This window comes from Rhinolophus hipposideros, assembly GCF_964194185.1.
Source record: "Rhinolophus hipposideros genome assembly, chromosome: 23".
Taxonomy (NCBI): domain Eukaryota; kingdom Metazoa; phylum Chordata; class Mammalia; order Chiroptera; family Rhinolophidae; genus Rhinolophus; species Rhinolophus hipposideros.
The window spans coordinates 21,364,691-21,391,085 of NC_138069.1; the positions used below are offsets into that span (position 1 = coordinate 21,364,691).

At 38.5% G+C, this 26,395-nt stretch overlaps 1 protein-coding gene across 2 annotated transcripts in view; it reads right to left on the reverse strand.

The window, feature by feature from the left end:
- The window catches only part of JAKMIP2 (janus kinase and microtubule interacting protein 2), a 133,170-nt gene that overhangs the window by 91,717 nt on the left and 15,058 nt on the right, over positions 1 to 26,395 (reverse strand). The window lies entirely within an intron of this gene.

Here is a 26,395-nt window from a genome sequence, read left to right on the forward strand (position 1 = left end):
TATTTCTCTTTCATAGTGTGAAGGTCTGACATACCTAACACCATAGGCGCTATGCTATTGTGATCCTACAATGTTATACTCGAATCCGTCTTTCTTCTTAGCACCTTCAAGGAATTATCCCAAGTGAAAATCTTTATGATGCTTGTAGACTATAAAATTGATAGAGATTGCTTGTGTGAAACTGTTACTCATAATGAAATCATGGTTTAGGTGAGAATTTTTTTTTAATCCATTAAACTCTGAGGTTCTTAAGGGCAGAGATTGTATCCATCATTTCATCTCCATTGAAGAGCACCATAGTTGACAGGTAGTTGTCACCAGGTAATGCTTACTGAATAAGCGCAAATAAAAAAGAAAAAAAATGACTTTACTCATGACCATATCATTCGCTTTAGTTGTGAAAGCAGATCAGCCATAGAAAAACTGAAATGGTCAACTTCAGTCCATGCTGGGCTCCATGTTTGACAAAGGAGGGAACGAATGCAGGAGACCATCTGTCATTATGTTTATGCTGTTACTACACTACCTTATTCTTGCTTTCCCTAATTATTATCCTTTTGTGCTGGTATTTTGCTCCCTACACCCTTTCATTTTCCTATTTATTCTTGATATATACTTTCCATTCTACCTACCATTTGCCATTGCTGTTTCAGCATCTTTGAATGTAAGGTTATTGACAAAACAGATGGCTTTCCGAGAACAACAGAAATTGATGTGGGTGTAAGATTTACAAACTACTTGCAGATCATAACAAACTGCTAATAAACTGCTTTCTGTTTCTAATGAGTGTGAACACAGAGAAAGGGAGGAGGTGCAGGGGGCACCCTCAGGGCTCTTGCAGACATCTGTGTGAGAAGAAAACACTCCACTGCAAGAAGTGGAGCAAACAGCCTCCTCCCAGGCAGACTTTCCACCAGTGTTGCAAGGAAGGTTCCATGCAGAGGCCCAGAGTGGGAATTCCATGAAAATGGATTCCTGTGGATCTGTACGTGCTGGGTCAGCACCTGAAAAAGGGCTCCTCCACCATCCTTGCTATACAGGTGTCTCTATTTCAATGTGTTTCTCATTTGCCAGACCTCAGTTTGAGTGCTGGCTCGGCCAACAATGTCACGTTGGTGAAAATACTAAACCGGTCTTAGTTCCTTTGTTTGAAAAAAGTGGGCGGTTGCAAAACTCAAATCAACAATTTACAGAATACGAAAGTGATTTTCAAACAGAAAAGCCTACTTCAAGTGTTGCTTGTTATTATTACAGGCATCATTTTCCAAATAGTTCTACCAATTGCATTTTCGTATTTCATGATTAGCCTTAGTTAATAATTGGCCATCTCAAAATTCTGTTTGTTAGACATGACACTACATGTGTTTAGCTGTTGTACTTCCTAGCAAACATTGCTATTGGTTACACAGCGTAGGTACCATTTCCATGAAATAATGATGTCAGCACATAGACTAGAATGAGCACTGGTTTCGAAGCCAGCAGTTTGATAGCTTTGATCTCAGTTTGGACTCCAAGTCATTACTACTTTGGGCAAGCCATTCTCCTCGAGCCTCACACAAATTAAAAGAGGCAATTCCTACAAACACATACTCTTTCCCACCTCTTATTCCTTAACCTGGCTTAAGAAAGAAATGTAGTAAACTGCTTCTAACCTACAAGTCTCAAGAGATGAGCTTTTCTAGTTCATTTAATTTCCTGATTAATTAAAATTTTGTTTCAATCATTGCCAAGAACATTCTAGAAATATTAATCCATTTGATTCAAAGAACATTAGTTACTAAGGGGAATCTTAAAAGCTCACTTAAAGATATCCTGGATTTTAAAGCTATCTAATGTTGAGTACTTACATGTATCTTTTACAAAGATTTAATGTGAGCCCTGTATTGCTTCATTGTTAAAATACTGGACATATTCAGGTAACTGATAACAATTTAGGGAACTTAAGGTTAATTCTTCACACATATCTGCTGAGTATTACTACTTCCTAACTGAGTTCCCAAGGGAAGAGAGAAGTTTACCAGAAGAAACACTATGCCTAATAGGGAGAGATCTGAGGTGTCCCTAGTTACTATTATTGCATGAGATATTTGCTTTATACACCATATGAGTGCTTGTTTCCCTCTCTTATTATATTGATGGGTATTTGTCCTATTAGGAAAGATATTTGCTGACTATCTGATGTCAGTTCCAGCAGTCTCCATTAAAAAACATAAATTTGGAGAAAAAAGACAGAATATTTCCAGTCATTGTAATAATGGAAATTTCGAATGCTATATTTTTCATTTTGATTGCTTTGATTTAAGTACTGCCTAACCTTGGAGAATAAAAATACTCCCACTTTAATGTCAAAACATCTACTAATAAAATTAATTATACAGCTAATGTATATGATCATCACTAAGTTGTGTTTTTTTGTTTTACTTTGTTTTGGTTTGGTGCCCTGCTCTAGCTTTGCTGTAACTCAGCTCTTTCAATGTCATAAATTAGGACTATAAATAAAGAAGGAAGTAAATTTTTATTCATGTCTAGACCAAGACATACAAGAATTTTTTCTAGAGGCAGGAAGCAATGAGGAAGAAAGAAGTCACTAATAAATAGCACTAAGATTTTTAATTTCCTTTAACTGAGATAATGAAGGTATAAATTTAGAATTGAAGTCCTCAAAGATTGGAAATGTCACAGCTTTTTCCATAATTCTCCTACTTTTGTAATCTTTAAGGTATATATTCCGACCAAGAACACATTTAAGCTATAGTAGACCTCTAGGTATAACTATTAAAAATATTATACAGGGATTGGTTCCAACAGCTGCTGATTGATTTTAAGCTTCTGCTCATGAAATATGTTCATTCTTCTACTGGAAAATAACATTCTCATTAAAGGTAGTCAGTATTCTTGATGGATTAATTTGAGTGATTTAAATATCTCTGTTGATACAGGTATCTTATTGAGCACATATATATATAAATATACTTTTTACAAAATGTTAATATAATGGGTTTAGGTAGTTGGTATTTTATATGAAAATTCAAGGTATGGATATTTAATGTATAGGTCAGGCAGACAATTACTTAGTATTGAACACTGAAATTTGAACTTCCTTTACAGAACTATTAGATTAATAATGGCAAGTGTGTTAGTAAATGTGAAGTTGATGATTAAGAACTTGGGCTTTAGGGACCAGGGTCCCATGCAGAGAGGCCCTTGTCCCGGGAAACGGGGAGTGGCCGGAAAGTGGGCCACCACCTTACCTGTCAAGCAATGCACGTTAGTGGGAAACCTGGTTTTAAAAAAAAGAGCTTGGGCTTTGGAGGGAGAAAAACTTAGAATCAAATATTGACTCGGCCACCTACCAGACGTGTGACTTTGAGCCAGTTAGTTTGCTAAGTTTTAATTTGCACATTGGAATAAGAATGATAAGTGTCAGCTACCTCACGTGATTGTCATTAGGATTTAATGAGGTCATGAGATGATCATGAGTAAAAGAGGGCTAATGTCACAATTCTAACTAAGCCTAAAGATATCATAGATGCTGCAAACCAAAGAGAGATAATAGATCGAAATACAAGTTTTCAGTGTATAGCCTCAGAACCAGTTTCATGACCCTTCGGTCTTCATCCAAGAATCTTAAACAAGTTGTACGATATCAAATGCTAGAGAATGAAAAGGAGAAGGGTTTTGTTTAGCTGATTTTAGAAAAAAGTGGCTTCAGAGGATGGTGTATTACATCTGAGGAGGAGGTGACTGTCCTCTCTACAGAAGCCAAGGGATGGGCTTTAACATGCCCACTCGGAGGGCTTGATGTGGAGTCGCCTGAAACCTTACAGGATGGATTTGAGTCTGACTTTTACCAAGGAATTTTGGAGAGCAGCAGAGAGGCTGGTGAGATGTGTTACTGGGAAGAGAGTTCCTGCTGTAACTGCATTCCCTCTAATAGCCAATCAAAGAATAGGTGAGTTTCCCCTCCAATTTAAGCGACAAGGGAGGAAACGCTAGCCTAGGGGCATTCTCACTTATTTGAAGAGTACCACTTGGAAGGGGACTCTACCCATGAGAGTCCATGTGAAGTGTCCTCCCAGATAACTAGCAGCGGAGTGAGGGGGTGACCAGCCAAAGGAGCGACACTGCCTGGTTCATGAGAGTAACAGCTCCAGGGCCATAAAATGTCTACTTGAAGAACCCACCAAAGTGTCTACAAGGTAAAAAACATAACTTCGAACTCTTTTCTCTTGTGAAAAAAAAAAAAGAACAGAAAAGAAAAAAGGCCCATAGGAAAAGCCATCTTGAAATAGTACCAGTTCAAGTAGTAACAACTCCACTATCCCCTTTTGCCCTTCCCTATTCCAATGCTTCAACCACAGAGAGGGGAGTTGGGAGTGAGAAAAAGAGAAGGACCCCCCTCACCCACACAAACTGAAAGAAACTAGCCTCCATTGTGGATGGGAGAAAAATCCAACGTTAAATCAAGTTTATCCACTGGGACTAGATAGTCTCATTTCTAAAATGAGACTACCTGTGATTTAAAGAGATCGCAGGACTTTCTATTACCTAAGACTGACCAAAAAAAGTCACAGCCCCTAACTTTTCCATCCAGGGTCATAGAAAGACTATGCTTAGTATGGAAATTTTAGAGGGAGCAATGAAAAATGAAAACAAATTGTTTTATTATGCTCTATGAGCTGTACTTGTTCAAAGTACAACTGACTATGGGTATAAACAGCTCTCTCTCTCTCTCTCTCTCTCTCTCTCTCTCTCTCTCGCTCTCTCTCTCTCTCTCTCGCTCTCTCTCTCTCTTTAATCAACTAGAAAACCTTATGTACCAGACACCAGACCCTTATCCATACAATTATATAATGCTTTTTCTTGGGTCACACTCCAAACCTGCTCTCCTGGCTTTAACCAGATGCCACGAGGGAGGAGTACTTGTTACACACACTCCAGCACAATGTTATATAAGTGTAAATCAAATGTAGAGTGAGGATGTAGGTAGCACTAAGATCTCAGCCCTAATTATAGAATCAGAATGCAAGACACACATTAATTACTCAGCTATAAAGAAGAAATTGAGGACTGATTGCCATTACATATATATGCATATTTTTGCATACACACACACACACACACACACACACACAGACAATCAGCGCTCTGTGAAGCCAGACTGAACAGCACTGGGGAGGAAAGGGGTTAAGGTGCTAACCATGGCAGCTATGAGGTCTGGTTATAGTCTTATTTCTAAAGGACAAGCTAATTTCATGAAATTTCTTTGTTCTGCCAGTTGCCTAAGAGCCTATCCCACGCTAGAACCTGGTACCTGTCTCAATGAACCTTCCCTCCAATGCCAAGTCTTTCCCATCAGTGTTTCAGCATGTCTGCATTTCCAAAAACTTTTGGACAACTTAGAAGTAGCATGGGATGATCAAAATTATCCTGCAGTCTTACAAGTTCTGCTCTCATCTTCCAAGAATCCCCTGGCATAATGAAAGGGCCAGAGCTAGAGCTCCGATATCACCTTTGTCTGCACAACCAGAGCTTAGCACAGTGATTGGCTCTTAGTATGTGATGAATAGGGGACAGTTGGGGGAAAAAAGTGTCTCATTATCATTACCACAACCCATCTTGAAGCACAAACCTCACACATAAGCCTGGTGAAGAGAATACTGTCTCTAAAATGAGCTGTGGGTTCCTTTTAGGTGAAGTGAAATTTAAATACAGAGGGTGCCAAAAAATGTATCCACATTTTAAGAAAAGAAAAAAGCTGTATTAAAATGGTAATCCTCAATATATACCAATAACAAGATGATTATGAGTCACATGTATACATTTTTTTGGCACCCCCGGTATAATCATAAATCTCTAGAGCTGGAAGCCCCAACCATATGATTTAATTGCAGCCTCTCACAGTATCCTAGACAACTACCACTTCATATAAGATTGACTTCTTAGGGGGGCGTTGATCAGTACAGAGCACCCTTTCCATTCAGGCCTGGAAGTGCATTACAGCTACAACCTGCTGCAAGAAACCCAATGAGCTAAAATACAAACTTGTTAATAAGCTAAATTAAGCATTAGGATATCACTACATGAAACAGGTGTTTTTTTTTAACATTACCTACATACTAAAATAATTTCAGTACTGCTCCAAATATAAATGAAAAACATTTGCACAAAGTATATTTAAAATAATACTGATAATTACATTGCAAAAAAAATATCAGATATGTACTTTTAAAAAAATATACCTATTGCAGGTTCAGAATATGACTGCCAAAATGCTATTTCTTAGAGAGGAAAATTGTGGGTGGCGTTTCTTTTGTATCTATTCCTTTGACTTTTATTACTCTGTTTTCCAAATCGTTCAAAATGTACACATGGAACTTGTTTAATCTGTAAGAAGATAAAAGTTATACATGTTTTTCCTAGAAAGCAAGGAATTTTGCTTTCTTGATTAACTCACCAGAAAATTAAGAAACATTTGTTTTACTTTGTAAGTCTGTAGAGTTTGGTAATATATGAGTATTTGTTACTTGGTGAAAGAAAATACTTACACAGAAAATAGAGATGGGCACTATTCATTCTAGACATTAAAGGAAAATAATTTTCCTTCAGCAGTGCTCAAAACAGTATTTTCTTTCTAGCTTCGGGGAAAGCCTGAGAGCTATAATTAAGTATTGAATTAATGCTACCAGTTTAGAATCAATGGTCAGTACGATCAATACCTGAGCCTCAATGAAATGTGAGTATGGGCTTCAGCAAAACTGCTGAAAAGAAAGAGCACTCAAGACGAACTCCATTTGCTATTGGAGGTTACCTAACCTTAACAATCAAGGTGACAATAGTATTAATGTTGACCAAATTATACAAGGTTCAGCTCAAAATTGCATTTGAGCACAGGCATGCACGCACCCATACATACCCATTTAGGCATGAAATATTAAAAGACAACAGCTTTGCCACTGTGGAACCACACTGCCCAACTGGGTGTTGTTACTTTGATGTTGAATTATCTGTGAACTTCTCTCTTAAACTATGTGGACCCTATCTATCTCTCCATAAGACACGCAGATCACATGTATTTTATCCTATTGTATGGCACGTTTTAAGTGAATTTTTGTGGGCCTTTGGTGGGATAGCAACATGTTCCTTATGGTAACTAGCGACACCCTGAGCTGTCACAATTGCAGGGCCAGCCAACACTGAACTATTGGCTCAAAAGTGTATATTATACCCTGATGATTGTTTATTCCATGCAACTAAGGTGTAGAGCATTCCCCTCTCAAGCCTGGCTTCCCAGGATCATGCCCTCTGAGATCTGGCTCAGTCATAGCAGGTTGACTTGCATAAGCTCTTCTGTGGCAAGGAGCAAATTTGCTTTCTTTCACTCATTCATTCAGGAAATATTTGTTGAGCATTGACTATATGCCAGGTGTACAGTAAACAGCCGATGAGTTTGGCTCTCATGGAACTTACAGTCTTTTGAGGGATGACAGACAATAACAAAACAAGACTAAGTATATAGTATGGCAAGTAACTAAGAAGAAAAAGTAAAGTAAACTAAGGAAACGAGATGGGGGTTTGTTTATGCAGCATGCTTAAGAAAGTACACTGTTGGTGGTCAATAAATGCTTGTTGCGTAAGTGAAAGACTGCCGCTATACACAATCCTGTATTTGTTCAGTTACTTGGTCCTTGGAGAAATGATAACCTATCATACTTAACTATTACCCCCTCCCCAAGGCGTTTCCTTTTTCACTTAGTGAGTTGTTAATCATCCCTACACTATTTTTGTGTTAGAAGCAAATTATTAAAATAAAAATATGAATGGCTTAGAAAAACGTCTCGCACAATACTTGGCATATACTGGGTATCTTACAAGGTTTGTGGACTTATAAGTAATTACAGTGCAATAGGACTGAATTTTGATTCTCCCTCTAGATATACACAATATCCCAATCCTCAATGTTCAGCTTTCTCTCATTGAGAAACCTTTCAAATAATAATAATCATAACCGAACTTACTGAACATTTACTGTGATAAATGAGTGGTGCTAATCCTTTAGACTATCGTTTTATGAGTCCTCACACTGACACTATGAGGGACGTATTCATTGATCATTTTTTCTCTGGATTTGGAAACATGCTTAGAGGTGTTAGGTGACCTGCTCTGCATCACACAGCTTGTAGGAAGTATGACAGGCTTGGAGCCGAGGCTACCTGATTTGAGCCAAGCGAGCACTCTTCGTCACTCTCACCCACATTGTCCAAATAAACCTTATATTATCCATTTAATTTGAAATAGCTTTTATGTAGAAGGCTGGTTGATCTGTTAAAGATACCAAAATTGCTGCTAGTACCCGAGTGGTTGTATATATGGTGGAGAAATCCTTTCTTTTCATTAGAATCTGTGTAACCCTCACAATAAAATGCAGGCATCACACTTTGATATCAAAGGAAACTTTAGCTCAGGTATTTTAAGAATCTCTTTTGTTCACTGATGGGATGAAGTAGAGGTTGAGCAAGAAAGGAACCTGGGTTAGTGGATCCTTATTGTCTCTCCATTATCCTAGAAAATAATTCATGGATACGTAAGCTGCCTGAATGGACAGTCCAATGCTACTGTCAGAATTTAGCTGAGACTGTTCCAGAGCACCTAATGAAAGTAGGGCATATGTCTTGGAGATTTGTCTTTCTCCCCTTGTTTTTGGCCTAGGGTATTACATTTGAGTTGGCTCTGATTTCCATGTGAATTCTCCAGAGCTACCCGACAGAGGCCCTTGAAAACTTTAAGCTCATAGTGACGTTCTTCTCCAAAAGGCTCAGCCTTGACAACAGAACTGGAAATTATGCTCCTCTGTGGAAGCTTATGTTTTCCCAAGGTTAATCAAAGACTGAATTCAATATTCCTTTCTTGCAGCATGCAGCTTTTTCCTTCCTTCCTTCCTTCCTTCTTTCCTTCCTTCCTTCTTTCTTTCCTTCCTTTTTTCCCTCCCTTTCTTCCTTCTTTTCTTTAAAGCAAGTTGTCGCATTTGTTTTTCCCAAAAAAATAATAAAGGACAAATAAATAAACCAACACAGGGAATTGGCCTGTTTCCAAAAGGTGTCTGGAGATATCAAGGGGAGGACCTAGGATGGGTAATGAAATTTTTTTTCAACTATGCTTGGCAAACAAACAAACAAACAAAACAACAAGACTTCTCCAGCTTGTCAAGTCATGTTTTGTAATGACAGGGGACACTATGTTTATGATAAGGAGCCACCGGTTCCAACCGGACCTTTTGGATGATGATATTAAGAACATGCTCAAATTCACTTAAAAATTCACTGGAGAAACATTCTCTGACATTTATAAATAAATTACCAAAGACTCTCAAAGGCCAGTTGTATTACAAAATAAATATAAGTTCAAAACAATTCTCCAAAAGTTGTTATATATTATAAACCTATTAAACCCATCAATACCATTTCAATGCAAAAGGTGCAAAACAAAATAACTTGCTCCTCATAAAAATAATTACAGTATTTACTATATAAAATTAATCACAGTTCACTAAAGGCCATAAGGACTTGCAATGGGACAAAAATTGTAGATTGCATGATGGATGTTTTCAATCCTGTCAAGATGTCTCCGTGACTGTACACAGATCCTTGCATGGACATAGCATCAAAGTTTAAATGTGAGATTCTCTTGGGACATGAGGTCCACCCTCAGCCCCTATTATAGGCCCATTGACTGCTCCCTAAATGACAGATCCCCTGGGAAAACATAGACAGAGAAGCCTTAGATTTATACTAATGAAACTTAGATTTATACTGATTTACGCTCACTCTTATCAATGACCTGAGAATAGCCCATCAGTAAAATATCTGCCAGTGCAGGAAAACAAAAACTAAAACTGTCTTGAAATCCTTGGGATAACTCAAGACCTAGTTTTTTTGTTTCCCAAACTTTTAGATTTTGTTAGATTCTGCTTGATTAACCACTCCTTGCTTTATTAAACAGCGACTACCAAGAGTAAGTCTTGGCCTGCAGTCTCCGCGTCATCACCATAATTAGTGACTGTCTTTGCTGCAGCTAAGCTATTCCCTCAGTGTCCACCCAGGAAGACAACAATACCCTCCTCCCTTTACTGCTCCAGACCACCATGGAAGTTTCAGCTCTTGTGTTGGATTTTTATGGCCTTTTGCTTTCCCCCGTTTTATAGTTAACAATCATATTTCTCACATCTGCTATTGAGCCTGCAAATAATAAACTTGCCCCTGACCTGCACTTTTTCTTCCCGAGAGCTTAAAGATTAAAGGACTAATTTTGTTGGCTGTGTTTGAAAACAAAAACAAAACACAAACAGCCTTGGGGTGATGTTATTATGAATTCAAGATACACGGCATCGAGTTTAATACCTGAACTTCTGTAAATTTGTTTTTGTTCTGTTGCCTATTCAGAGACTCTCTGAGCCTCAGAATCATCATTCAGAAAAATGCGCACTGAATTTTGGTGACTATTAATATAGTCACATGGTATAGCAGAAGTCATGTCCTTATAGTAATATAGACAGGCACGCATAGTTATTCTTAGTTGTGTTAAGGATAGATGATGTTTCCAAGAGAGCTGAATTCTGGGGAGTGATAGCAAATTTTGAAATTCTGAGAGTACAGGATCCACGTTGAGAATACCCCAATTAAATACATGGTTTGAGAAGTGGACTTATACAGGCACCGGAGTCAGCCAGAGGAAATAGGTACGCCTTCTCAGGGTTGCTTAGAGCATCCAAGCTGTCTGGTGTGGCAGGGCTTCACCAAACTTCAAGGCTGCTTCATGGTCTCTCGTTCAGATGTGCCGGGTAGAGGTCTTTCCTCGTCTAGTCCTCCTTAGAAAAACCCTGATGACCCAAATTATATTATAATTGATATAACCAGGGATTGTAACCAGGAATAGAATTAACATGGATGTAGACCTCCAATCTGCCAGAAGAAGTATAATTTTCTGGAGCCAGCTGCTCTTCTAAGACTTTAGGCGCCCTTATTCCTTATATAAGCTACTGTATATAAATATAATGAATTAATAAAGATAGCTATATAAAAGTAGAAGAAAATAGAGGTATAATTAGTTGATATTTTGGCAAATATTTAATTCTGCAATAATGCAACTAGGTAATATTTCTTGAATGCTTTACATGCTTTAGGCTCCATGATAAATTTTTACTATATATAATATAATATAATATAATAATATAATATAATATAATATAATATAATATAATATAAATTTATAAATTATATATTTTTATTTCTTACATTATGTTTTCTACATTAATTATATTTACATATAGGTATCTTTATTAATTCATTCATTAGTATAAAAGACATACTTTTGTTTTTTGAAAAATGACTATTACTGAGAAATTCTCATTTGCATACATTTGAAGCATTATTACTGCTGTTCTCATATTTAACTTTATAATTGGTGACCCAGTAGTCCACTGGTTTGCTTTAGCATAGTTTGTTTTGTGTTTCTTTCATCTTTAAACATTTATAAGCCAGTTATTCTGATAATAAAAATGAAGTCACCATATGACCCAGTGCTTATAAGTTAGTGCTATAAAGCAGGAAATTGAAGTTTTTTTCTAATAGCTTACACCAGGGCCAACCCTCCATGTGGAATAAGCTGTCTACGTGTCCAGTGCTTACTCACGAACAGGCACCGTTAGGAATCCTAGGCTGTGAAAAAGACTTCATGTAAGTATAAATGCCCCCTTACTTGCACACCTGCCAGAGCGCCTACATTTTTTACCCAGTAGAGTCATTAGGAGTTCTTTTTAAAAATCAAGGGGTTCTTATCAATTTTGGTGGTGCCATGGTGTAACCAGAGAAGTCAAGCACAGGGAAGTAAATTGCTCTCATTTTTCCACTGGGGATAAAGGCTGGCAACCATGACACATATAAACATCCCTGCAAGAAAAATTGCTAAAACATCTCTCTATCTGGCATCAAGAGCTTCTGTTCTGGGAGTAAGTTGTACACATTGAAAAACAAAAATTCCAACACTGGACACGGCTGACCTGAAAATATGAAGATTCTAGCAGTAAAGATCGGGGAATTCCCAAAGATGCAAACAGACAGAGGCTGACTTTCATAGAGTCTCATGGCCACGTGGTCTGTCTTAGGATCTCATCATATGCCACCTGAACCAATTTAGTGGCTTTCTACGAGTCAGTCTTCCCTTTTCCAGACCCTGCTTCCTGCAACCCATCCTCAAGGTGCCATCAGAGTTACTGCCCGAGAGTATCTCTTTCTACTCAAAATCAGTACGTGACTTCCCTTATGAGAGCCCTTCATTCTATTTAAACCACTCCAATATTTAACCCCAGCCCACCTTTTTCAGTCTTATTGTCCCAAACCTTTTCCCTTATCCTATGTTCTAGCCAAAATGAACTCCCATTATTCTCCATATATGTCCTGCGTCTTCCTGCCTCTGTATCTTTGCATAAGCTATTTATAATGTCTAGAATGTCTAAATGCAAAAATTCCCACAAGGCCTGGGTTTGCTTAATTTACTTGGTGACATATATCCTTCAAGTTGTATCTCATATGCTACCTCTGTCGAGGAGCCATTTTCCTATATGTTATTATTTATAACAACATCTGGGAACATTTACTGAATGTTTACACTGCACTAAGCACTCTGCTAAAGGTTTCATACATTTATGTAACAAATGAGAAAAGTATAACAGTGTTAAAAGAGTGCCAGCATTCAAATCCTGGCTGTACTGCTTATTTGTTGATGAATTTGGGAATTTATTTACCTTCTGTGTACTTAGCGTCCTCATGTGTAAAGTGGGGATGGTTACCATACAGCTAAAATCTAATAGAGTTATTATGGGGATTATGTAAAATAATACATGTGCCTCCCTTAGAACAATTCTTGGCACATTGTAATTACAGTATAAATATCAGATGCTGTTACTATTATACCTCACACTATGCTACAAGGTAGATATCATCATTCTTCCCATTTAAGAGAGGAAGAAACTGAAGCTTAGAAAGGATGGAACATGTCCAGAGTTACACGGCTAATATGTAGCAGACCCAGGACTCACACATTAATCTGTCAACTCTAAACCTGTGATCTTATTTTCTGCAACGTGGGCAGACTAGTTGTTTTCAACCTAGCGATTTTCCTGATTGAGGGTTGAACAATAATAGCAATAGCAATATTTACTAACATTTATGGAATACTTACTAGGTGCCAGGCACAGTTCTCAACCCTATTCTTGTATTATCTCAATTCTCACAGCAGACTTAGCAACCAGAGACCACTTTATCCTCATTGTATAGAGGAGGCAATCTGCTTTAGAGAAACTTGTTCAGTCATACAACTTACAAGTGCCAGAGCTAGGACCCAAACCCAGACTCTTACCTGAAAAGATATTCTGCCTCACTTTTAGCTGAAATCATTCTCTTACTGCTCTGTTCTTCCAGTTCTCTTAGTGGAAGCTATTTCTATGTCACTGGGTTCTTTGTTAGCTGTTGCTTATGTCAGACACCACTGCCAACCTGTCAATCACCCAAAAAGCTGGACCCTGTCCCATTCCTACTGCCTACAAAACAATGTCTTTCTTCCAAGTAGTAGATGCCTAATGCATTTTGGGCTGAATTGAACTTCATGTCGGAAGTTGGATCATGAAGAATCGGATGTTGTAAAGAAAACATTTTGCATATATGCTGACATTTTAAGTTATAATGACAAAAGGCTTGAGTACAGTTCCACTAAGATGACGAATAAATGAAAAACAACATTCACATTAGTTAAGAGGCTCAGCCTTGAAATTGGATTGAGCGGGAATCAAGCCCCAGGCTTACTAACATGTTGTTGTTTTTTCAAATTATCTATTCCAAACCTCAGTTTCCCCGTCTATAATTAAAAGATAAGAATAATACCTCCCTCTTAGGTTTTTTGATGGAATTAAATAAAAATATTCATCAAAGCTACTTAGCATTACAACTCCTACCTGGTGAGCCCTGAATAAAGTTTGTTTGATAAATGAAAACATCATTTTTTAAAAGTCAAATAATTAAAGAAGAGCTCCTTGATCACTCAAGCAATTGCTCTTATCCAGATCTAAAATTTTCCTCAGAAAAGGACATAAATGTTGTGAAATAAACATGAAGATGTTTATTTAACGTGAAGATGAAGGAAAGAAAATAAATAACCCTCTAGGAAAGCGTGCCCTGAAAGGGACAAGCATATGAGAAATGGCGGGCGGGGGCGGGGGGAGAATTCTGTGGTAAACAGCTTCATTTTTAACCCAAGGGACACAATCCCCAGTGGGTGCCTTTGTGTTGTTACCATGTGTGATAAAGGACCCACAGTGAGGGTTTTCCTTTGTTCTCCCGTTTCACTGACAGAGTAAATTTCACATGTAGTACTCATTTATTTGGAAACTCTGACATCCGATTTATTAAGAATTGCATGATTGAGACTAGCTGTAAAGTATTAGAGCAGACAAGATAAAAAGAGTAACAGTTCCCAAGGAAGACATCACTCATTTTGCCAGTGAATACAAATATATATATAAAATATATAATATATATATATATTACATATATAATATATACGCACACATACATATATATACACATGTGTGTACATATATGTATATAAAGATAAGATATATGTGTATATATATATATATATATATATATATATATATATATATATAGAGAGAGAGAGAGAGAGAGAGAGAGAGAGAGAGAGAGAAATCTATGACTGCAACATTTGAAGATTCCTCACTGTATGGAATAAACTGTGTCCCCCAAATTCATATGTTGAAGCCCTAACTTCCTGTGTGACCAGATTTGAAGATGAAACCTTTAAAGCAGTAATAAAGGTTAAATAAGGTCATAAGGATGGGGCCCGTAATCCAGTAGGACTAGTGTCCTCTCATGGAGAAGAGACACTAGAGATCTGTTCCATACACATAGATGAGACACCATGTGAGGGCAAAGTGAGAAGGTGGCTGTTTACAAATCAGAAAGAGAGGCCTCACCAGAAACCAACTTTGTTGGCACCTTGGTCTTGGACTTCCAGCCTCCAGAACTTGAGAAAGTGTATTTTCTGTTGTTTAAGCCACCCAGGCTGTGGTATTCCACTATGACAGCTAGAACAGACTAATATGTTGACTAATATTTGTTTTAAATTATTTCCTGTCCTCCTATAATAATAATGGTTATATTTTCTCAATGAAGAATCAGGAGGGCTTATCAGACAAAGAACTTTTGTGTCTCTTTCAAATCAAGAAGTCCCTTTTGGAGACATAGTTCATATCTTCCAGCTTTCATACTTCATACAAAAAGAAAAAAAAAACTATTAACACCCCACATCCCACACTTGGTTTATAAAGCATCTTTTCATTAGGGATCTCTTTTCTGAGTACCTCCCTCCAGAAACCAAGCATGGGCAAAGGGCCATCGGCAGACAAAGACCATCCACACAGCAGAAATCAGTGTAAACTTAGCAATGACACAGGCTCTTTGTTACATGGATTGTACTTTTTCCTTCTGAAATATAAATTCTTTCTCGTTGAAAGGGATTTACAATTCCTTCTTTTCAGGCCAGCCACAGTTGTCAATTTTTGATCAAGAAGGGCAGAATGAAGCCGTGGCCTGCACTGACTGATAAGGAAGGTTCCGCTGGCCTTTAAGGGCTGCAGCTTAAATGGTGCTGTGGTTCATATGGATCGAGAGTATTTAACTATTCAGTTTTCTTTCCACAAAGTAGTTTTTTGAGGCTGGCTCTGTGCCTGGTACTGGGCAAAGTCCTGGGGGTCAAGCTGAGTCTTTGCAGTCAGCTTACAAACTAGTATGTAAATAAATACTGACCACCATCCAAAAGGAACCAAGTCAATAAATAAGGTATTTTCCGATGATGGTAAGTATAGATAAGATCAGAAAAGGTAGTAATGGATGGCTTTAAATAGTCACCGGAATGATTCAGAACTGTGGTCTGACCATGCTAAGATCTGGAAGGAGAATTCTGGTGCAAAGGCCTATGGCAGGAATGAGCTTGGTGTGTCTAAACACTCTGGAGGCAGGAGCCATGCCTGTATCGCTCACCAGTATATCTCCATGCCTCGTCCAGTACCTGGCACATACAGATGCTCAATTAATCATAGGTTTTGAAGAAATAGTCAGCAACCATTTTCTGAGAACTTACTATGACTTCAGGAGCTCAAGTGAGGCACTTCACAGAGGCAAGCTACACTACTTACTCCAACAAGCTAGTCACTGCTATACCAGTTCTACAGATTTGGAAACTGAGGCTTAGAGCAAGGGATCAAAAGCACAAATGCCTTTCCTACTGAGATACATCAGGAGGTATAAATGGATGAAGGGGACCTTAGGGCAACAGCCTTCCTTAAGTAGGTGACTGCTTCTTGGCTGCCACTGAGCCTTCTTACTCTGTGGAAAAGCAGCCACCCAATATTGCCAGGTCTGATTCTTCCAGAGAAGCTGGAAATTCACTGCATTTTATAAATGTGAAATCTCTGAAGAAGAAGAAGAATAAAAGAGATTGTCTTAGAGCAAGCACTCAACAATCCAATCACAGCAGGACTTCTCACACTTTTCTTTGTGTACTAACTGCCTTTTTAGTAGGGAGAAACACTAATCTACTCCTTGGTAAATATTATCGGTGAATCTGATGTAACACACTGGCCCTGTGTGCTCAGCCAAATGTATTCTTTGTCAAAGATGTTTCGTATAATAGCTGAGGGTTGCACTAGGCACTTGGTTTTTGTGTCGAGAACACTGTAGCCATTCTCTAATGCTTGAACATCTGCCTGACGACTGGAGTGAAACCCCAAATCATATTGTCTGCATGGCTAATGAATTCGGGTAGTCCTCCTAATGCAATAACACAACTTCACTGAGCTCACTGTGCCAACAAATCCTTCGATTTTAGAATTAAAGATATTGAATGCTTCCTTTTTTTGAAGATTCATTTCTTCTTATGAAGTCTGGTGTTTGGAGACTAGATATCCTATGGATGGTTCCAAGTTAAGTTAATTTTATAAAAATAGGAGATTAGAAAATGCTATCCCTGGCTAATTTTTTCCATTTTAAGCACAACCACCTCTAAATTGTGTAACAAGGAGGGAAATAGGATGTTTAAAGAATCTAACAAATTCAATTTGGTGAACAATTACTGCATGCCTATTATATGCCAGGATCTGTGCTAGGTCCCAGCATACAAAATAAAGAAACCACGGCCCACGGCTGCGAGCACTCACAGTTCCAGTGGGGGAAACAGATACATAAATAATAATAGATTGAGACACAGGCTATAATAAAAGGATTACACAATGCTCTGGGAACTTAGATAAAAGGATGATTAATAATGACTTCATGGAGGCAGAGTTGGGAGAAGTCTAGGTCTAGGAAAGCTATACAGGAAAGGTTAGAACTCAGCTCTAACTTCCAGGATGGCTAGAGTTTCCGAATTCAGGTGTAAGAAGAGGTGCATTCTAGGTAATACAAGCTAATATCTACCCAAAGTTTACCATGAATAGGGTATCATATTGAGCACTTTGACCTTATTCTTCACAACAACCGAATAAGTTAAACATGTTTTAAACCCCCATTTTTCAGATTAAAAAACTGAGGCCTAGACAGGTAAAGTAATTTAGCTAGAGTTTCATAGTTAGTCATTGGAAAAAGTTGTATTCTATTCCGGATCTGTATGACTTGAAGAAGACCTGGAATTCTAAACATTACATCACCAGGTAGGGGAGGCAGTATGTTGACATAAAATATCTTCGTTTGAGGACTAGAGATTGGTCCATTATGAGTAGAATATAGCTTCATTGATGTGCGTTGGGGAGGGGGGTGCAGGTACGGAGCAGCTGTGCATATTTCAATACTATAGGAAATGTAAGATGTGTAAATGGCGTCCAGATTTTAGGACTACAGAGATGGAGCTTTACTCCATAGGCAGCAAGGATTCTTTGAAGGCTTGTAAGGATCATAGTAACATGCTCAAGAGAGCTGGTTAGATAAATCCAGGAGTTCTGAAATGCTTCGGAAAAACCAGATGCTAGAAAACCTGTTAAAAAGTTACTGAAATCATCTAGACAAAAGATGATGATGGTCTAAACCCGGGTACTGGCAGTGAGGACAAAGAAGATAAGGATACATGAGATAGTCCATTTTCCAGAGAAAGAATAAATATGATTTCAGAATGGATTGATTGGAGGGATGAAGGACGGGTATCATGGGTGAGACTAGGGATTGGTGCTTGAATAACTGGGTAGGTGATGTGAAGTTTGGGACATAAGGGGAAAGTCCATGAATGTTCAAGTTGACAAGTCCAAGAAATAACTGGTAATATAGAAATCTGTCTTGAAAACATAGATTTAGGAGCCACAAGAATGGGGAGATCAGCTGCACTCAGGCAGTGAGGGAATGAGAAGAAATAAAGACCTAAAACAATAGCAACACCAACAATAGTTATACACAGATGTTAATAAGATTTAACTCGATATTAAATACTATTCTTCCCAGTGCCTCTGTAATTTTTTTTGTTAATTGTTTGAAATTAACCAAGGAAGAGTAACTTTTTTTTTTCACAACTAGTCCATGTACAAGTATTTAATGGCTAATGGATCTGAGCATTCACCAATACTAGGGCATCAGTAAATTGAACATATCCCAACTGGGGACAGATGAGTCTATCAGGGCAAGGGGAAGGGCCCATTATAAATATCCAAATGTTTTTTAAAAAGTAATAATCACGGTGATTACTAACATTGCAACTAGAGCGAATTAAATGAAAGTACAATGTTTTCAGAGAATTACTTTTTAAAGCATCTTGTGTTTTTATGTAGTGACTCAAACGTCGGAGAGAGGAACACTATCAAAGACAATATGCATTTGTGTTGTCTTTACAGGAGAAATAATTAAAGGTCAATAAAAACGACAGGGAAGTTCCTCCCCTAACCCCTTACCCTGGTACATGCAGACATTAGAATATTCTAACCAATTAACCTTGGAATTACTGCGTAATTTACCTTCTGAAAGGCTTTGCTCATGGAAAGTTCTCCTAGTTATAAACGTTAAACAGAAACCCTTGTACAGGGTGATGCATTGTATTTATATTTTTTTCTTTTTTCTTTTTGTAATTTTATTGGGAAGTAGTGTGTTTCTTCAGGACCCATCAGCTCTAAGTCACTGTCCTTCAATCTAGTTGTGGAGGGCGCAGCTCAGCTCCAAGTCCAGTCGCCATTTTCAATTTTCAGTTGCAGGGGGCTCAGCCCACCATCCCATGCAGGAATTGAACCAGCAACCTTGTTGTTGAGAGCTTGTGCTCTAACCGACTGAGCCATCTGGCCGCCCCTCCAGAAGCTCAACGGCAGCTCATTGTCTTCAATTTATTTGTGGAGGGCACAGCTCACTGGCCCATGTGGGAATCGAACCGAAACCCTGTTATCAAGAGTTCGTGCTCTAACCCACTGAGCCGTCCAGACATCCTTATATTTCTTTTTGAGGAATTGAAAAAAGTTTTATAAAGAAGATTTAACAAATTTCTTTAAGACAGATGATTGTGGGAATGCTTCCCACTCAATGGACACTGGGGACAGATAAACGGAGAACAGAGACTGAGAGAAGTAAAGGAAGGTGAGCAGGCACCTACTGTCATCTAGTCACCAAAAAAGTGCAGGGCTGCACACATGTGTCCTCTGATAGGACTTATCAATATAAACAGCCAGCACTCTACCCTTCTCAGGTGGTAGCTGCTGTTCCTAGACTTTGCCATCTGTTAACACAGGTGAGCAACTGTGAACAAAACATCAGAAGTGCAGAGGGTAGGGAGGTAAAAAAAAAAAAAAAAAGAAAACAAGAAAAAGGAATAATTAACGGAGTACTCCCTGTGTTCAGGAAACTGTGCTGGATGCTGTCACATTTCTAATAGGCACTCAGAAAACACTTAGTGTCTTCCCTAATTTATGCCAATTTAATGAAGAGACTGGTGGAATTTGACATCTATGCTATAATGTATGCTATTTGTTAAGGAAACTGGTTTTTGTAGAGAAAAAGGAGTCACTGTGAATTAAAACTGCTGATATGAAAGAAGCTAATTTATGTGCATAGTGCTGTTTGGAGGCACGAAGCAAAGGGCAGGCATAGTGATGGGTTAAAGTTGGCTAATATGCTCTGTATAGTGATTGCACCCAGTAGGACCCACTCCATTCACAGAAAATATTATTACCAAAAATGAAGAACCCAAGGGACAAAGAACAGAAGTAGCCACTGGGACAAAGAATCCCAATTATCCAAAGATCTTTTGTTTTCTCTAGAGGGGTAGAGTACTGAGGGTAGAGGAGAACTCTTCACATATGAAGTCCTTGCCTTTGTTCTTGACTTTGGTAGCAGAGCAGAGGCTGTAACATGTGGTATTGGGGCGATGTCTTCTTATTCTCTCTACCCACAGGATTAAACTTGGTCTTTAATTTTTTTATAAAAATCTACAGAAGACCTTCGAAAAGTTATAGTTTTCACAAGACAAGAGAGATACTCCAGTCAACCAAGTCAGCCATAGAATTCCAGTGGCTCTAGTGTCAGATGGGCCTGGATGTGAATCCAGCCTCTGCTACTTAACCTCAGCCTAGTCATGCAATCTCCGGACCTGGTTTCCTTTTCTATGAAATGAGTGATAATATGAGCTCTGAATTTATCTTTTAAATTCATGCATAAACTATACCATGTGTTCTTTAACTTTTAAAGGACAGATTTATCTATTAAAAGGTTTCTATCATAGACTTTATTTTAGGGAACACAGTCAGATGCAGTAAGGAACAGTTTAGTTAAGAGTTAGGAAATAATACAGGTCCCTGAAGTTTGATTCCTCCAATTAAAATGCCGTTAGACTAATAATGAGTACACGAAAGTAATGGGGCAATCAAAATATTGCCCATTATTTCCCAATTTTACAATTGTATCTATACAGTTACAGAAAAGTACATGGACATGTGTGACGAACAGAAGATAGAGCACATGAGGAATAGTCTAATAGAATATCACATTACAGAGGTGTGCAAGGGCAATTTGTGGGCTATGTAGAGTTAGATAAGGAGCCTGTATTTATTAGATACTTTTGAAGTGGAAGTTACGATGTGATTTATGTTTAAAAGAATTGCTCTGCTTTCTGTGTGAAAAATTTACTTAAGGGGGACAGAAGCAGGAAATACTGCTAGGGGTTACTGAGGTGGGTCAGGCAGGGGAAGATGGCGGATTTAACTAGAAAAGTAGAAATAAAGATGGAAAAGTAGTCTGATTTAGGTAATCTCTTCAGGTAAAAGTAAACAGGGATGTTACTAGATTGGATGTGGGGTGTCAAAGAAAGAAAGACATCAAGGACAGCTCCCCAAATTGGCTTACACATTGAGAGGACTAACGCCATTTAGTAAGATGGAGACCGGGGAAGGATGAGTTGTGCTCCCTGCGACATGCACATAAGAGTTCTACGTTGTCCCTGTTAAATTTGAAAGACTAGCAAATACATTAGTGGATATGTCCAAGAGGTGACTGAGTAGGAGTCTGGACTTCCCAGAAGTCCGGACTGAAAAGGAGAGCTGTCACCCCATAGATAATGCATGAGATTACCTGAGGAGAGTATAGCTAGAGAGCTTGAGCAGGTCTAGGACTGAGCCTTGATGAACTCAAACACTTAGAAGTGGAAAGTAGAAAAGGAACATAAGAAAGGAGGAGAGGCAGCCAGTGCAACAGAAGAAAGAATCAGTGAGTGTATAGTAATACAAACCATGAAGGAAAAAACAGTAAGAAGGGACTGGTCAACAATCTTATCTGAAAAGTCAAGCTAAGAAAAGGGCTAATGATTTAGAATTTGGCATCACAGAGGTCCTTGGGGATTTGACAAATGCAGTCAGGGGAGTGATGGGAATGGAAGGCCATCTATGGTAGTTTAAGGAGATAGTGTGGGGTGAGTAGGTAGACAGCATCGAGCAACACATTTTTCAACAGGTGCTGCTGGTAAGGGGGAGTGACTAAAGGAGATGTTGGGGTCAAAAGAGAAATTTTTTAAGATTTGAAATACAAGAGCATATTTATATGCTGATGTCAGTAATTGAGTTGAGAGGAAGAAATGGATGATTCAGGAGAAAGAGAATACAATTGCAGGTGAAAAGACCTTGAGAAGGTGAGAGGGGATGGGATTCGGAATCCACAGGCTCCTCTCTGGCCTCGCTCTTCCTATTGCGTGGAAAGGAGACTCTCCTACTGTGAGAAGCATGAGGTCCTACACAAAGATATACACATTCTAATTATAACTATGACCTCATGTATGTGTTAGGCAGCCTGGAAGGAAATAGGAGTAATTGAAGAGTTAAATGAGGACACCAGGAGGAATCTGCCTTCCTCTAGTGCTGCTGAATACCTGTTTTTATAACAAATTTTGAATAGTAACAAATTCTCAAAACAGCTCCTAAATCAAGGAGTTCTCACTAGCCATCCAGTGACAAAAGAGATGACAGATACACAGTTGTTTCTGATACGTGCTAAACCTGTGGATGGTGTGGTACTCCTGCTGATAAACATTACATACCAGCCCCAGTATTAATTCTCCATGGAGTTAATAAATACCTATACAATCTTACTGTCAGTACTGTTATAAGAATTTTATAAATATGGTTAATGTGGGGGCAGCTATGAGGCTGTCTCCTGCTTCCTGCTAAACTAACACAATTACAGGGGAGCCTTTTCCTACTCAGCCTTCTCTCCATTAATATTCCACTCTGCGTCTCCTGCTGGGGTGAGGTTACCCCAGGCTTCTGAGTATCCTAGAGGCACTGGAGGGCATACAGTCTGGGACCATTGCTTCCTCTTCGTGCCTTTTGTCTCTGGAGTGTGGTGCCTCCACGATTGGTAACTTAAAGGTGAGCGGAAGCTCAAATTGAAAGAGGGAAGGTGGCTCTTTCACACGGGGAATAGCGAGAGCATAGGCACGTATTTATGTCTCTCACATTGTTCCTGGGCTCGAGGAGGAATGAATTGGGTAAACTTTGAGGTTTAATGTAGTTTTGGTGAGTGGAAAAAATATGGGGAAGACACCAAGAGGAGAAGGAAAACTTGGCAGGAACAGGGAAGACCATTTAAAAGCAAATAATCAAGAGTTGATTACATTTAATGTTTCCACCAATTATGTCAACCAAAGTAAGAGCATGGAAAAGTAGAAAATTAAGTAAAATGATAAATAAGCTACCACGTTAAAGTGACCTATTATCAACCACTCGGGCAACATGGGGAAGTGGAAAATGATTAGAAAATGATTAGAGATCCAGAGGCAGACAGCTCTGACATCAGCCAGCTGTGTGGCCTAGGAAAGGAGGCAAACTCTCTAAGTTTGATGTCCTAACATGACATATGAGGATATTACTTACTACCAACTTAACAGAGTAGTTATCGGGCTTAAATGAGATAACATGCAAAGCACCCAGCATCGTACATGACATACAGAATTCACTCATCAAACAGAGGTTTCCTTCCACTTCTGGGAAAAGAAGAAGAGCTATAAATTCTTCAGGGGGCTTTCAATCTAGATGTGGAAACAAAATGAAAACATTTGAAACAAGGAGAACAATTATGCACTAAACAGTGCAGTAGTGATCACAAGCATGATAGGAATTCAGACAAGGGGAGATCTGAGTGCACTCGACTATTTTGCCAGTGAAAGATTTGTCTGAATGCTGGGTCTTACATTCTGGGTGTCCGGGACAAGTAACATAGGACAGCAAATTGAGGAAAGAACACATTGAAAGAGGCATGAGGGGGAGGGGATGCTGGAGCAAAGACACAAATAAATGATAAGAACATTGAATAAAATTAAGCAAAAGTGATAAATGAAACTCTTCAACTGATCTATAATTTATGGGAAGAACAATGCATGCTCTTAATAGATACATTAAAAATCACTACAATGACTAAGAAGGATTACAGTATGAGTATGTACTGAATAAATACTAACAGATGACAATAATGGTTTATCAGAATTCATTTTGTAAATTACGAAAAGATCCATGAATATAAACCAATAGGTCATATTGGTTTGAATGAAATGTCCCCAATATTAATTTGTATAATTATTGGTTAGCTAGAACACCAAGAAAGCTTGTGTGTTTTTTTTCCCTATTGATGGTGGTGATGGAATCACTTTGGTTTGCTTGACCTGATCTTGTGGCTTTCCTTCAGCACCATCAGAGCTTTAAACTTGGCAGGCCAGCTTTGCTGGTCTTCACTTGGCTTGTCTAAATGCCAGGGTTTTCATTTCCTACATATACGTATGGTTAATGATTATTTGAATTCATGTAAAACCCAGGATTTCTGAATCCCAGTTTTGTGTTTTCACACTGTGTTGCACTGGGTCACCCTAAAAAAAAATCACAGCTGGAACAGATGAACTTGGTACCAAGATAAACACTGAGTGCAATGAATACTTGTCAAGCCAAGGGATTCTCTGATTTTATCAGAAATTCTACTGACTCTCTATGTAAAACAACAGTAAAAGGTATCCTGAGAAATGGGAGAGAACCAAAAAAAAAATCCTGCATCCTTCTTTCCATTTGATTTTTTTCTGCTTTCAAGCAGACCTATTTTCATATATCGATTAAAATATCACACATATGGCAAGCTGGCTTCCAACATGGCCTTTAAAAAGGGAAATCTAGAAAGTGACTTTCTGAATGTGGAAGAGCAAGTATTTCATGAGGCAGAGAATGCTCCTGCCTTGGGGGTCTACTTACCACACATTCACAATGTTGGGTGGAAAGAGTCCTTAAAATTAATCTCATCTAACTCCTTACACAAGTCAGAAAACCTGTCAATAATATCTCTGTCAATCAATCATTCACCTTGTTCTTGAATATCCATCCGCACTTATGAATGCAGTCAAAAAAAAGTAAACTCAATATTTTTATTCATTGGACTGCCTAGCCCACCAGTATACCCCATTATATGCCTCTTTAGATGTAGGGTTTGGATATAATGACCTTCTTCTGCTAAACTGAATGGCAACATTCTCTCTCTCTCTCTCTCTCTCTCTCTCTCTCTCTCTCTCTCTCATACACACACACACACACACACATGCACACACATGCACACATACACAGTGAAAGAGGAAAAGGACAAGAAGCTGAGATTGCTTTATTACCTTGGGAAGCATTTATTATGACACGGGACTGACAGAAAATGTGGACAGCCAGAGTCATAAACATATTCACAGCTGCAAGCGTCCTTCTTGTAGATCATCTAGCCCAACCCTTTCCTTTCCCTTAAAGAAAAATAAAGAGTTTAAGAGATTTGCCAGGGTTTTACATGTTTCTGCCTCAGTGATATTTGAATACAGAGAGGGAGGGAGGGAAGTAGGGCGGTAGGGAGGGGGAGGGGGAGAGAGAGAGAGAGAGAGGGAGAGAGAGAGAGAGAGAGAGAGAGAGAGAGAGAGATATTACAGATTATTTAATACAGAGATAGGAATACTGATGCCCATAATTCAAAGAAGGAAAAACACCAAAGTGAAGGCAAGTGAGTCAACATCAATACTCTCATTAAATACTCAGTGACCTTCTTCCCTCCGGATTTATATTTTTTCTCACTTGCTGGGTTACTTTTTATGTATTAAATATAGGAAAAATAATAATGAAAGAGTCCCTTGACTATAGCTGGAATCAATGTTGCTTACTGTACCTTTGGAATCAATGTATCTAACATGTTTTCCAATATTTACTTGCATGTGGCCTCATTAGAGTCACATGCAAGAAAGAGTTCAAAGGAAAAAACAAAACACTTTAGAAAGCCATTCATAATTTTCTCTTCAGGATTTAACAGTCATTTTTTACTTTGTCTTATAGCCTGTTTTCTAACACGTCCCAAGTGATACATCTTCAAGTATCCTGAAATTCAGAGCGTAGCAAACTGTTTGTGCTGCAATGGGAATTGTTTGTGTGGTTTGTTTTATTTTCAAAATCCATACTCTGCACTATTCTCTGAAAAAGGAGGCCATTTATGGCTCGATTCTGTGCCACTACAATTCTTTTTTTAACTTTAAAGCCAGGTAGGTTACAATGCCCTCCCCAACTTGCGGGTGAATCAACTCCACCTTTGTGAATTTACTGTTTTTCTTCATTTTTGTTCCTTGAGTGATGTTCCTAACCAAGTTTTCTTGCATAGATTTTCTCATGTTTGATATCCAATTTGCAAAGGTGCTTATGTTATGATAAAGGCTTCCGTGTCTTTTGGCATAATTTTGTGCCTAAATTTGCTTACTGCTCACTGTAACTTTGGGATTGAGCCTTATACATTTTTGTACTATGTTCCCCACGCTCTACCCCCCCACA